At 34.9% G+C, this 15561-nt stretch overlaps 1 protein-coding gene across 8 annotated transcripts in view; it reads right to left on the bottom strand.

Moving 5' to 3' along the window:
• The window catches only part of MBD5 (methyl-CpG binding domain protein 5), a 461494-nt gene that overhangs the window by 251909 nt on the left and 194024 nt on the right, over positions 1–15561 (bottom strand). For all 8 annotated transcript variants that reach the window (XM_053670699.1, XM_053670694.1, XM_053670695.1 and 5 more), the window contains one exon: positions 2290–2476. The gene's annotated coding sequence lies outside the window, so the exon portion shown is untranslated. The remainder of the gene's footprint in view (positions 1–2289; positions 2477–15561) is intronic.

Raw genomic sequence — 15561 nt, 5'->3', positions numbered from 1 at the left:
CTATTAAAAAAAACCCTGTTTTTTAATCATGATTTCTGCATAAATTGCATTTTCCCATATTTAAACATAAACAGAGAACAAAATTTAGTAACAGTACAACAGACATACTGTCAAAGAAATCTGGCATGAGTATAATGGACAGACCCATTATTTATTTTCTGAGAGCTGAGCTTTCTATGAGGAAACCTGCTTCAATCATTTTGCAAAAAAGTAATAACTACATCACCTATCTATTGAGTTAGGTGAGTGCTAATATCTAAGCTTTTTACTAATATTATCATCTATCCCATTTAATCTTTATAATTATATTATTATTAGCATCTATACAAGAAAGATGTACAAACTGGGGTCAGAGAGAATCAACAATTTTCCTGAGGTCACACAGCTGGTGGGTGTGCCACCGGGTTCTCATTAGTTTTAACTGTTCTATGCATAAGGCATACATGCTATGTTCTCATTATCTTTCTAGCTACTAAAATTTTTTACAATAATAATTTGCAAATAAACCTTAAATTATGGAAAATAAATGAAACAGCCAGCACTTTGATTAGACTTATTATTATCTGTGGCATATTAATGACATGGTCATAAATAGAACGCAACTGGAAGAGAACAAAGGGCTGCATCTTACTGTGGAAGAAATACAAATTAGAGCTATCTGACAAGAGATATGTTGCTGTGATTAAAGAATAACTTAATATCAAAATGAGACATGATATATGGATGTGCTAAAAAAAGGGAAAATTAGAGAAAGAAATTTGACTATAGGTTGCCTGTGGAGTAACATTTTTTATGGGAACTACTGATATTTCCATTAATTTAGAAATGGTCAATTTAAAGTATTTTTAAAATAGTTAAGTAAATTGTACTAAGCTAAGGAAAGACTCAAATCATGATTAAAGTGTAATTCTGAGAAAAGAAATTTTAGAAACAGTCACTCAATGAATGTGTGCAAAGGGTTACAAGAAAGAACTTGCTATTCCCAAAAGCTGTTATACTAGATTGGTTTGTTTAAGAAAGCAGTAGAATGTATTTTTTTTTGTTTGTTTTTTTGCAGATACTTCCTGACAAACAGAAGGCATACATTATCAGCAGTTCAGAAAGGTTAGGTGTGTTTCTGCCAGAAGACAGCCAGAGGATCACCACTCAGGGTTCTATGAAGCCCAGTGACTGCATAATAATGCTGTTCTTGTAACTACTAGGCAGGGGCAACACAGCTGCTTTCTTTTCTTTGGTGATCAGGATTTGCTGTCCAAAAAGTTGCAGAATAATTTGAATGTAATTAGATGAAATTTTCCCCAACAGAAAAGCAAGAATTAATTTTGACTCTAGTTACTGAAAGAAACTCAGAAGCCCTACACTGGGCTTTTTAAACATTTATGGTCTCCTTTACTTAGAAAGCGTTTCTCCACATTCAACTTAAAAAGCAGACTCTTTTGCTGGATGACCTTAGGCTTCTGAGTTGAATTGACATCAAATAAAAAATTCTGAGCAAACCTGTAGTTTCTCTGTTTGTATAAAATGCTTTGAAAAATTCAATTTTATTGCATTCTACTTAATTTTTTGTGACTTTACTTTGTTTCATTTTATATTCATCTACTTAAGTCTTTATTTTTCATGAAGGTGAAGAAGGCAGATTCCTTACATTTATAATTTTTTCTTTAAAATACAGTCAATTTTGTTCCAGGCAAACTCTCCCTTTCAAGTGTAAGGTAATTAATTTCAATTTTGAAGATGGCGCTGTGGTCCACAATTTTTGGCTGACTGTTCTTCCAGGAAAAGTAAGAGCAGCTGTGAAAGTAACTAAAAATTCAGTGGGATCTTTAATGTAGACATCTCACAAAACACAAAGCTGTGAGGGATGTAAAGGAATGACTCCCAAGCGCTGGGAACACTTTAGAATATTTAAAAACAAGTGAGAAAACTGCAGGAATTAAAACAAAAATTCAAAATGGTAGGGTAATTTTAAAATAGAAAATAATTCTAACTTTCCAAACTACTCAGTATTTGTCATTATATCATATGTGGGTCCGAAATAGATACGAAGAGCACTGTTTTCAAATGAGCACTTCATTTCTCTTATTTAAATTTTTACTTTGGATTTAGGAATGTAATGTATCCCTACATCATGTAAAAGGCAAACGCAGCTTAGCTCAATGTAATCTTTGACATGCAACAATGCTCATGAAAAAGAGGGAAGAATAGCTTAGCTATATTTATATAAATTACTATGTTAAAGAACACTTCTAATATTTTCATTAAAACATAATTCTACTTGTTTCTACATACTTAATAATAGAAAACTCATAGCATCAATATTTCATTGCTTGCCTCCAAAAAATTGTTGACATCCTCTGTGGCCATCTGCCAAGGTGGTCATTCCTTTGTATTTGATGCAGTTAGAGAAGTATCACGATTCCATGAATTAACAAAAAAATTCTGTGCTCTTGGCTTCTGGTATTTTATTTCCTTGGTCCTGTTAAAAAGGGAATAAGGGTGAATTTACCAATTTTAAACAGGAAGCCAGTTATCTCATATTTCTTTCATTTAATATTTAAGGACATTTTGAGACTTTACGAGGTCTCGTTAAGAATCGTACAATTTTAGTTTTACACACAGCCTTGCTAAATTTATGACTGCAGGTAAGAAAGAGCTATATTAATCAGATGATTCAATTCCCATATTTCACAGTATAGGAAACTGAAATTCAGAGAGGTTAAACAACTCAACCAATGTCACAATCCTAGTGACAGAGCCAGCATGAGAAACCAGTTCTTACTGCTTCAATTTCAGGCTTCTCTCCTCTAGCAGTCTACCTGGGAGGGAAACTGGGAAGAGCGTTATCGTGGCCAAACTAATTTCCCAGCCCTAATACTTAGGGAAAAGTCTAGAACAAGAAACAACAAACATTATAGTTTATTATTTAGATTACTAATTCAAAGCATGGCACTTGTTCAAGGGATATCTGAGAGATTATTTTATTAGCGTATGGTCATAATTTTATTAAAAATGACCAGTTACCATTACATTTCTCAATTGCATCCAGAGTCATAATAATTTTGACTTTGGACGAGCTTTTTTTTTTTTTTTTAAATTGTTGTTCAAATTGTCTCCATTTTCACTCCCTTCTGCTCCCCCCCTTTTCCACCTCCCACCCTCAATCCTACCCCTTTAGGCTTTGTCCATGTGTCCTTTATACCTGTTCTTGATGGACATTTCCCTATTTTCCCCCATTAACCCTCTACACCCTCCCCTCTGGATACTGTCAGTTTTTTTATTTCAATGTTTCTGATTGCATTTTGCTTGCTTGTTTTGTTGATTAGGTTCCACTTAATGATTCATTTCCCCAATGCTTACTAGTGCAACATGGCAAAAGACTGATAGTTTTATTATCTGCAGACCAACAGACTGAAGTTTAAAAAAACTGGGTCTTAGATATGCCTTTGCAAAACCCTTCAAAGATACCCCATAACATTTCAGATAAAAACCCAAAGGTCTTGCCTCAGATGACTGGGCTCCTGGTTACTTCTGACAGCCTACTGATCACTCCCTGATTCCCATTCCACAGCCCTAGGGGCCTGTTCTTCTTCAAACATGCTAAACACATTTTTGTTTTGGGTATTTGAGCTTCGTCTGTCCTCAGACTAGGACACTTTTTTCCAGAAAGCCACATATCTGTTCCCAATGACTGAAGCACTCTTTTCCATTGAGAGTTCCATGCATGTTTCAGAATCTGCTCAAATGTCACCTCCCAAAGAGATCTTTTCATACTACTCTAGTTAAACAAGTTCACCTTCCAGCACTCACTTCTGCTGGCCCTCATTCTCTACATCCATATCTGCTTCATTTCCACTCATAGTATTTGTAATCTATAATTTATAGATGTTATACAGGCCAACACAATCCCTAGAGGGACCAGATGAGTTTTGGAATTCAGTAATATTTGAATGAAGAGGGTACAGGGGGATAAATAATAATAAAAAATACAATAAAAATAAACTGTTAAAAAGGTAATATAGTAAACGTACTGGAATTATGTAACATGTATCGCCTCCCCACTTGAGACATCTGGGACAGCACCCTAAAGTAAAATATTAGTATCTGTACAGATAAAATACATTCATTTAAAGTATATTTTAAAAAATAAATGGCCTCACAGTTTTACAACTACATGAGTGTAGTATTAGGTTTTACCACTATATGAGTGGCAAAAGCTTTCAGTTTCAGAGCTTTCTGATTTTGGAATTAGATACAAGGGATTGTGGGATATACTACATACTAAGTTATTTCTTTATTGGCTGTCTTATCATATAACAGCCTTGTATGCTCACAAGGCCAGAGATATTTTTTTGCTATTGTATGTTGTGTGGCTAACAGGTAACAAGTACTCAATAAATATTAGTAGAATGGATAAACACACACAAGCTTCTGCAAGAACATTGTTTTGTTTACATTATAAGTAAATCCTATGCTATAATAATGCAATTCTTCTCAATTGAAGGAGTAGCTGAAAATGTTATTTTAATAACTTATTTTTTTGAAGATTTTATTTATTTATTTTTAGAGAGAGGGGAAGGGAGGGAGCAAGAGAGGGAAAGAAGCATGGATGTACAAGAAAGAAACATTGATAGGTTGCTTCTTGCATGCTCCCCAACTGGGGCATGGCATGCAACCCAAGGGATGTGCCTTGACTGGGAATCGAACCAGTGACCATTTGGTTTGCAGGCCTATGCTGAATCCACTGAGTTATACCAGCCTGAGCTATTTTAATAGCTTCTTAAAACTATTTCTTAAGGTTCATTGAAAAAAAAATGAGACAACATTTGGACAAAACTAAACAACACCTGCGCTGTGTGAAATAGTGGGAAGACTTCTCAACTAGAATTCTAGCAGTCTTGATTTGCTTCTTTGTGTTCCCATTTTTATTTTAACTACTTACACTTACGCATCCATCTAGCTATTTCTCTTTGATTTAGATATCTCACCATTCTTGGCTTAATTTATCATCTGTAAATTGAGATGATACAACTTGATGATCTTTGCTAGTTCTATGATTTTATTAACAGTTAAATAATTGAGGCAGAAATCGTTTTATCCCAGAAGTTGGCTGGCGATTTTAAAGGCATATATTCTTGTTCATCTAATCTGCAATTTAAAAAGAGATTAGTTTTTAATCAAATTTAAGCATGTCTGTTTAGATCTACTAAAGTGACACATTTGACAAATATGTTTGTTTTTTTTTACTTTTTGTCACATTTTATTTTATAAAGGGGAGGTAATGGTGGGGACCGGGGGTAGGGTGCAGGGGAATGAAGGGGGAAATAGAACAACTGTAATGGCATAATAAAAAATTTAATTAATTAAAAAAAAAGAAAAAACAAATGAGCAAACATGACATGATAGAAAAGATGTTTTGAGAATGAAGAAGAGAAATATAATAATTATGTTTTGATCTCTCTATTTTTTTCTGAAAACATTGCAAAATACTCATGGGGACAAGAGCCAAATTTATTTATTTTTTTTAAAGCACTATGTCTTTTATTATTATTATTATTCATTGACATTTCATGAATCCATTCTTGTTGTTAATCAACTCTATTAAACAACCATTCAAAATTTAGCTTACCAAGAGGTGATAGTTTATGGTCAGAAAGAGGTTTTCCTTTTTTTTAATTACTTTCCTCCCAGAAATCCCATTCTGTCGTCTGATAAGAAGATGGAATTTTTGGAGTGATAATTATAGTTAAAAACCCAGGGCATGTGGTCACCATATAAACCACAAGTGAATTCCTGGTTTCTTTCTAGTTGATAAAAAGGGGAGATTGTTGAGTAGGAAGTGTGGTTCTGAGAGGGGACCCATTACGCAGGAGGAGGGAAAAGGTATTTAGTGGAGATAGAAAAATTAACACTTGTAAATTTAGGAGACAAATATGTATTTTAATACCTAACTTGTATGTAAGTTTCTTCATGAGTATGCCTAATAATATTTATTGAGCAATTACTTGTTCTAGGCACTATTCTAATAAGTCTAAGCTCTTTACACACATTAAACTTACAGCAACTCTATGAGATAGGTGTTAGTATTACCCTTTTGGTAGACTGGATCACTCCTCCCTTTCCTCACCACATACCCAAGGACGGTGTATTTATGATGAAATAAAGTCCCAGCAGATATCACACAAGTAAAGCCTTGAAATAAACTTTAGCAGTTGGGTTTCTGCCTTTTACTCTGAGTAAAAAGTGCTTCAGGCAGTTGTAGGTCCAAGGAAGATGAGAGACAAGTGACAGAGATGTAGACCCATCCTAGTCAGACCTACTCCTGCTTCCCCACAGACCACTGATCAAGAACTAAATTCTTACTGTATGTGAGATGCACAGTTTGTACTGAAGCAATAGCTCACTGATAAAGCTCCTTTTTTTCCTTTTTTATTTAGTTATTTTTCAAGTACAGTTTTTTGTCTATTTCTCCCATCCCATCTCACCCCGCCCTGTGCTCCCCACCTCCCTCCCATTTTTACCCCCTTTAGTTCTTGTCCTTGTGTCCTTCATACTTGTTCCTCCAAATCCCTCCCCCTTTTTTCCCCTTAAATTCCCTCCCCTCTCCCCTCTGGTCACTGTCCCCTTGTTCTCTATTTCAGTGTCTTGGTTTTTATTCTGCTTGCTTGTTTGTTTTGTTGTCTAGCTTCCTGTTAAAGGTGAGATCATATGGTATTTGTCTTTCAACACCTGGCCTATTTCACTCAGCATAATGCTTTCCAGTTCCATCCATGTTGTCGCAAAGGGTAGGAGCTCCTTCTTTCTTTCTGCTGCATAGAATTCCATTGTGTATATGTACCACAATTTTTTGATCCATTCATTTACTGATGGGCACCTAGGTTGCTTCCAATTCTTGGCTATTGTAAATAAAGCTCCTTTTTATAGACAAAATGAAGGTTAGAGATTTAGTAACCTGTCTAAACTTTCACAATTAGGTGGTAGGTTAAGGATCTAAAGCTGTGCAGAACTGGCTAAAGGGTCTACACTATACTGGCCATATTATATGATAAAAAGCCATATATTAACAATGACAGTGGGTGATCTAGTAGATGTATATTAAAATTCATTAATTTAAATGCAGTCTAATTGTAAATGGACAAAGTATCTTGCAGCTTCAAGTGAAATGTTTCATCTTGAGACATTAATAAAGATAAACGCATTGTTTTCTGGAGTCAGATTACCATCCCAATTCACTGTAAGACTAACCATCAGTTCTCCATGCCGACAGCTCTGCTTCGTGACTCTATGTCTGACTTTGGCTGACCAATTCATGCTGGATCAACCAAGCTTCTTTTAATATTCTGGAATCTGGACACATGACTAGGAATTCCCATCAATGGCTTCACTCTGCAGAACCTGAAGTCCTGGAGCAGCCCTTGTTCCTTTCCATCTCACACATCAATTCCATGAAATACTCCAGTTTCTTTAGAGACTAATGCCTTTTATGAATAAGCTTGCCAAAATCTCTTGTTGCAACCAAAAGAAATCTAACCATCAAAGTGCAGGGGAAGGATTTCTTAAGAGACCAAATAACTATGCTTTCATTTTTTTATTCTATCAAAGTAATTTTACAGGTTATAGTTATGGATTGTGTGTTCTCTGATACTACTTAGAAATTCTTCCAAATTTTAAAATCCAGGGTCCATGGATTCTAAAGAGTCTGTGGATAGAAATATATTTTAGTGCAGGTGAATAAAGTAGATTTCCTTTGTAAGTCTACATGTTTTATGCATTTTAAAATATTCTATGTGGAATAAGCTTTCTATATTTCTTTTGATAATGTAAGACAAGTACACATAAGGGACTAACTGAGTCACTTAGAACTACTTAGGAGACCCAAACATATTCCAGACATTGTTTTGGATACTGAGGATGTAAAGCAGGGAGAAAACAGACAAAGTCTGCCCTCAAAATAGTAATACAAGAGAATATGGAGTATAATTAAAAATTTCTTGACTTCTGCCAAGATGGAGGTATAGGTGGAGATGCCTTGCTTTCTCACACAACCAAGTTTAGAGTCAACTAAATATTAGCAACAGAAAACACAGCCAGAACACAGAAAATTGAACTTTTCGGAAGTCCGATAACAACAAATTCTTCAGCCTGACCAGTAAGAGGGGCGAAACCGCAAACTAAAAGGACAGCTAGATCAGGAGTGGAGACATAGAAATGAAGATCTCATGGAGGGTTAGCAACAGGGGAGTGGGAGGAGGAGAAGGGGGGAGAAGGTACAGAAAATAAGTAGCATAGATGGTAGATAGAAAATAGATGGGGGGAAAGAATAGTATGGGAAATACAGAATCTCAAGAACTTGAGACATAGTCATAAAGGGGGGGTAATGGTGGGGAGAGGGGGTGGGGGGAGGGGAATGAAGGGGGGAATAGAACAACTGCAATGGCATAATCAATAAAAAAAATAAAATAAAAAAAGTAAATTTCTTATAACCATTAGTAGTGAACTCGGTACATCTACATACAATGAGGAGATAAGGGTGACTTATACGTGTGAGAGTATGGAGGCAAAAATGCTGGAAAAGTTTATGTGCAATCCTTAACTTATATGTAATTTTCAAGACAGATATATCAGAATATATAGAGATCCCTGTCAGAAATCATATGTAAGAGTAAATAATAAAGTTCAACCACCACCACAAAGGCACTGTTTATGTTACACATTTTACTTTACTAGTGGTTTTCTATCTATTATTACATTATAACCTCTTAATACTTCCAGATAAGCAGGAGAGAAAATGGAGCCATTGAAGAGGTAGAAAGAACTATAGACTGACTTCTAAATTTTACAGTTTTATTTCTATCATACCACACTACATCATCTAACAAAAGACAACTAGTGTCAAGGCAGACAATGTTAAAATTCCTTTTAATATATTTCTGTGAGCTACTTATGGAATGTGACAAAGAAGCAATGCTATTGGGGTCATGAAGAAGCTGCTGGTAAGAAATTGAACATCTTTTATCAGCAGGCAAAAACTCAAATCAGTAGGGACTTTGGGAGGTTTGACAGAATTGGCTGTGGAGAAGTTTGAGAATGTATTATTAAAGCAGATTCTCCCAACCAATGGGGATGGCACACTTCATTCAGAAGAACAAATCGAGTCTGCCATGTTTTTGCATGCCTGCCACCCCCACAAGCATAAAAAATTTGATGCCTGAAGATTACATGAAATTCGAGTTTCAGTATCCATAAAAAAAGCCGAAACACAGCCATGCTCATTTACTTGGGTGTTGCCTGTGGCTGCTTTTATACATCAACAGCAGAGACCTGCTAGACTATCTGGGCTTTTACAGAAAAAGTTGGTTGATCCTTGATCTAGCACAGTGACTTTCAAGTGGTGTGCCACAAGAAGTTTTAAAACATGCAATACCTAATGGTATTAGTCAGGGGCACTGACTTTTCCCTTAGACTGTCTAATAAAATAATGATAACAGCCAACACAGCAATAGACATCTAGTGTAAATGAATCAAAATTATACCAATTTTTGGTTAGATTGGCAAAAAAATTTTTTTTTGATTTGATGTAGAATTTTAGTAATTATGTGCACTATGAGATGAAAAAGGTTGAAAATCGCTGATGTAGAAGGTCAGAGTTTTCCAAAGAGTTCAAGATGTTAAAGGCAGTAATGACATTTGTATAAATTTGTAATTAAATTTAATAACTATATAGTTACTTAAATATTTCTTCCCCTTAAAATCAAATGATTTCAGAGTACCCGAGGTATGTGAGTCATTGACTATCTTAGGGGTCTGAGAAGCATGCTTATGTATCTCAGCCATTCGGTCAGCTGATCACTTAAGTTACCTCTTTGTGTTTAAATTACCTCATGGTGTTTGTGATTCTTACAGAGGTTTTTAAAAAAATAATTGTTGTTCCAGTACAGTTGCCTCCATTTCCCCCCACTACTCTCCCCTGCCCCACCCATCCCCACTTCCCACCCTTGATCCTAGCCCCCTTTGGCTTTGTCCATGTGTCCTTTATACATGTTCCTTGATGACCCTTCCCCTCCCTACCTCCATTATCCCTCCCCCCACCTCTCTGGTTACTGTCAGTTTATTTTTACAGAGGTTTAAATTTCTTAAACCTCTTAAACTCCCAGTCCTACATTTTGAAATTTACTGTTACATAAATTGTTCGTTAAAGACAGCAAGCACAAAGAAACTTTTGGTGACATATAATTAATGAGAAGCACAAAAATCCTATGAAGCCTATCATTTTGCATTCAGATGACCACCATCAAGTTTATTAAATTGCATTAACCTAATTAAGAGGAGCCCCTAGAAGTCTCAAATACTACTTTAAAACTCAGTATTAAAGAGAAGTTGATTAAATCCAAAATTTTCTTGAGCAAAATTATTTATTATTTAGAAATTAAGTCCAGCTGATTTCAAAAGCATAAAATATAAAGGACTCCTAAGCGTGAGATTACAAAAGCAGTTTTGAACCTACTTTTGATACTGTGCCTTATTTTCAATATACATTTAAATACTCATTAGGACTCAAAGTCAAGTATTATTTAAAATATTGTTAAAGTTTTGTATTTACTGTTGTCAAATTAGCACCCCTTACCAACACACATACACACTCCAATTTTAAGTTAAACAGCAGGTCACTTATTAAAAGTAAAAAAAAATGTCTATTATGCACAATAAATACTGATTTATATCTAAAATAAATTTTATAGTTTATCTTTATCCTTTTGTAACTCAACCATCCTTTCAAGGAGGTTTAAAAATGTGTGTGTATATACACATTTCTGTTTATTTTCTGTAACATGGCTGCTCTGAAAAAAGCTACTTTGCCATCTGGAGCCAAAATCTACCTTTGATCAGAAAAAAAAAATTAACATTGTCTTTACTAGTTCTTCTGTTTTTACTTTTTTTCATTTATCCCTTAGGAATATGTCTAAACCTCATTTTGGAACTTCATTGTTTATTCCCACATCTTTCCTCTTCTCCTGCATCATTTTAATTGTTTTGACTTTCCTCTGAGTAAATTTCTAATATTTTTTTCTCTGCATCACTAGGTTGATTTCTTGGAGGTCGAATCTGTTTTTACTGACAAGGTTGATAATGTTAATTTATTTCTGTAATTTTAATTTTCTCCAGTCATTTTTAACCTCAATGATCTTGTCTCTACATTTATCCCAGTGTTTTTAAGTTTTACCAGTTCTCCCCTGTGGACATCTGCTTCTGTTTCAAATAGCCATGTCCTCTTGTGATCACAAGCAGTTTTCTAAATATTTATACTTTTGCTAAGTTATTTCTCTGAGTGTTCACTACAGAGGTCTAATTCTCTTTAATTTGCAATCTTCTTTCATAAACTTTGCATTGTGATTCAGTTTTTTAACAACAGTTTTTTGTAACTCAAAAACAATGACATACTTTTGAAAACTTTCAAGTTTACTTATTTTAAAAATGTTGAAAAATGCTGTAACAGGTAAAAAAAATCAGTGATAATATTTATTCATTCTTCTCGTTCTTCATTATTTCTTCAGCAAACAGAGGGGTACAAACTCTTTGCCACTGCAGAAAAAGCCAAGAGACACCTAACAGCTCTTCCTTTCAAGGAGCTTACTACAGGCCAATAGCTGGAAAAAGGTAAGATTCAGATTGTTAGAACACCATTTGATAGCTTCCCCAATAGATGTAAATTAAGCTGTACAAAGATGTAAAGAAACTGCTACATTATAATCTAAAATGAAAATAAATTCAGTTCTTGATAGTAAGAAAGTGGAAAATGCAAATTATTAATAGTAGAATCCACTGGGCATAGCGACCAATTTGATGAGGGAAGTAAGAGAAATACATAAAATTTAGAGATACAAGGAAAAGGTGGGCAGGGTCTAGAGATGTACATACCTGATTTACTTTTAATGTCATTTTTATTTATTAAAGTAATTCATAATCATGGTAAAATTCAAAGAGCACAGAAGAATGAAAAAGTGAGAAATAAAAGCCCTGTCTGTTCTATCCACAGATAAACACCATCGATAGTTCCTTGCATGTCTCATTCCATAAATTTTACACACCTGTATTAGAAACTCTTGAGGACAAATATATGTAGTAAGTAATTTGGAGTTTTTAGATTTAGGAAGTGAATCTGATGCATTTACTGCAGCATGTCTAATACCAGCCAGTGGTGTCTAAGCAGCAGCTCATTATGAAATACACTAACTTTTCTGTAATGACTAGTTGCACTTTGACTTAAACATAGATTATAAGTAATTTCATATATTCATAATAGCTTTTATTTTTTCCTTAGAGGATGTCCTTTTCCCCCTACCTCTACTGCAATATATTTGACATATAATATTGGTAAATTAAATGTGTACAATGTTGATTTGATGATTTGAATATGTGTGTTTATACAAACACGTGGTTTCATTTGTGTTTAGACTGCAGAGTGATAGTTGTAGTAAGGTTAGTTAACACACTTGTCACCTCACCTAATTACAGTTCATGTTGTGAAAACATAGCATTGTTAACTGTAGGCAGCATGCTGAACATCAGATTTGAAGAACTCACTAGTTTTATGACTGGAAGTTTGTACCCTTTGACCAAAATCTCTCCATTTCCCCTACTTCCCAGCCTCTGGTTACCATCATTCTAGTTCTGTTTGTATGACTTTGGGCTTCTTTTTCTTCTTTTTTTTTAAAGATTCCATATATAAGTGAGATCCTGCAGTGTTTGTCTTCCTCTATATGACATTTCACTATGTTCAATCCCCTCAAGGTCTACCCAGGTTGTCACAAATGACAGGATTACTTTTTATGACTGATTAACATTCATGCATGTATATATGTTCACACATGTGATATGTGTACACTTTGACATATATGTATATCACATTTTCTTTATCTACTGATCTATTGATAGACACTGAGATTGTTTCCATATCACAGCTATAGTGAATAATGTGACGAGCATGGAAGTGCAGATATCTCTTTGAGATTTCCTTCTGATACATACACAGAAATGGGATATATATATATATATATATATATATATATACACATATATATATGCAGATGTGGGACCATATGGTAAGTCTTTTTAATTTTTTGAGGAGCCTACATAATACTCTTTTCAATAGCAGCTATGCCAATTTACAGCCCCACCAACAGGGTGCAAGTGCTCCCTTTTCTCTACATCCTCACCAGCACTTATCTTTCTTTGACAATATCCAGTCTCCCAGGTAGGAGTTGCTTCCCCGGGGTTTTGATTAGCAGTTTCCTGATGATCAGTGATGCTGGGCACCTTTTCCTGTACTGGTTGGCCACCTGTACATGTCTTCTTTGGAAAAATGTCTATTCAGGTCCTCTGCCCATTTTTTTATTCAGCCTGTTTTTTTTATTTTAATTTTTTTTGCTATTTAGTTGATTCAGTTCTTTATGTATTTTGGATGTCAACCCCTTATCTGATGTGGTCATAAATAGCTTTTAAATTCATGACAAAATTAAGTGGGTCTGTAATGTTTCTACATCAGTTTGGTTTTACTGCCAAAATGTATTGAACAAAAAAAGAAACTTTGGATTTGAGAGCGATTTGCCATCTTTCAGAACTGCAATTACCGACCTCTACTAATTCTGCCCGTGGAAATATAATACATCACCATATACTCATAATGAAAAATTATATTCTTTTATTCATTCATATACTTCATTATTAATGAAACGTAATCCTGTTCTCCTCTGTTCAATGACTAAAATCCTTAGAGAACACTACCTATTTACTAAATAAAGGTGGTAATTTAGTACCCATTAGTAAAGTTTCATCATTGAGTTTTTTCTGGATTTGTGTGTATTTCTTGGAAGCATCTTTACAGAGAACTCAGACAGCGGGTTGAGTGAAGATACTCCATCAGGTAGCATATGGTGTATCCATTTAACGTCTCCAACATCAAGCCTTGAATTGCTTGCAGATGTCTCCCATAGTCTCTCTTTGCTTTTGATTATGGGTTATTAATGATCATATATTTTATATATTTGATTCATCCTTTGATATTTCTCCTTTGTCATCTGCAACTTTTTCTCTTTTTTTCATGTTACCTTAACAGCTGTGTTCACTAGATGTTCAATCTGGCTGATAATCCAATCTAACTGCTCTGACAGTTCATAAGCATTGCCTCATGATTTCATAAAGTTCTTATACACTAAAGCTATTAAGCATTTTAAATAAACAAATGCTGAGAAAGACATACAATTCACCTAAATAATTTTACATGTACTGTATTGAGTTCAAAATAAGGTTTATGTTTATTTTATTATTATATTTTTTTATAATTTTATTTATTTATCTTTAGAGGGGAAGGGAAGGAGAGAGGGAGAGAAACATCAATATATGGTTGCCTTTTGTGCGTCCCCTTCTGGGAACTGGCCTGCAACCTAGGCATGTGTCCTGACTGGGAATCGAACTGAGAGTGTCTGGTTCGCAGGCCGGCACTCAATCCACTGAGCTACGCCAGCCAGGGCGGTTCATGTTTATTTTTAAAGCTGCGAAACCTGAACTAAATTTTAAAAACATTGAATAAGCACTGTGAAATGCATGCTGTCTTTAAAATGTTCACTACCTGCCTGTCACCTCTATTTTATAACTGAGATCTACCTTTTTTTTTGCCATCTGCTATATAGTATAAATAACAGGTGGGGTTTACCTAGGATCATTTGATGTGCATTTGTTGTCTAGCATGATCCAATAAAATCCAAGTTCAGCTAAAACTTGGGGAAATATACCTAAGCTTTATATTAATATAAGTAGAAAAAAGCATACACATATCTCCTTTAAAAATCATTCAAATGAGAATATTTTTTTCCATGTATAATGTCCTTTTAAAAGGTATCTTTTCACAATACTACAGAGATCTATTTCTTTAGATCAAATGAGGCCTCCCTACATCATGCAGCTCAATATAGCTGGAGAAAAACCCATAACCATGTTGACTGGTCTCATTTTGAAATTCATGAAGAACTCAAGTGGGCTCTTCACGCTCCCAGGAAATCACAGTACATCTCCCTAGTCCATTCATTCTCCTATTTTTCTAGGTAAGGTTTTCACACTTCCTCTTCCTATGTTCTTTCCCTCACATTCCACATCCAGTCTCTCAGGCATGCAGTTGATTTAATTTCAAATTACATCACTACTTTCACTGCAAATCCTCTGGTCTAAGGCAACATTATCTCGCAGCTTGTGCCCTTACTCCCTATCAACCTGTTTGTAATAACATCAATCAGAGTAAGCTTTTAAAAATTTGTCTGGTAATTGCCACTCCTGTGCTAAGATAAACAAACAAACTCCAATGGATATCATTATCTTTCTGGCCCCATCCCCTACAGCTATCCCTCTTGATCTGCTCAAGCAACACTGGCCTTTAACTCGTTTAAAATATCTGCCATGCTACAACGGTATTCTCTCCACCGAGGAACACTCTTTCCTCAGATAGCCACGAGACTAAATCCCTCAGTTCCTTCAAGTCTTTGCTGGAATTTGCTCTGTCCTGATGAGACCTAC

The sequence above is a fragment of the Artibeus jamaicensis genome, unplaced genomic scaffold, assembly GCF_021234435.1.
Source record: "Artibeus jamaicensis isolate MK-2021 breed Jamaican fruit bat unplaced genomic scaffold, CSHL_Jam_final contig_603, whole genome shotgun sequence".
Lineage (NCBI taxonomy): Eukaryota > Metazoa > Chordata > Mammalia > Chiroptera > Phyllostomidae > Artibeus > Artibeus jamaicensis.
This window is presented reverse-complemented; position numbering and strand designations above follow the sequence as displayed.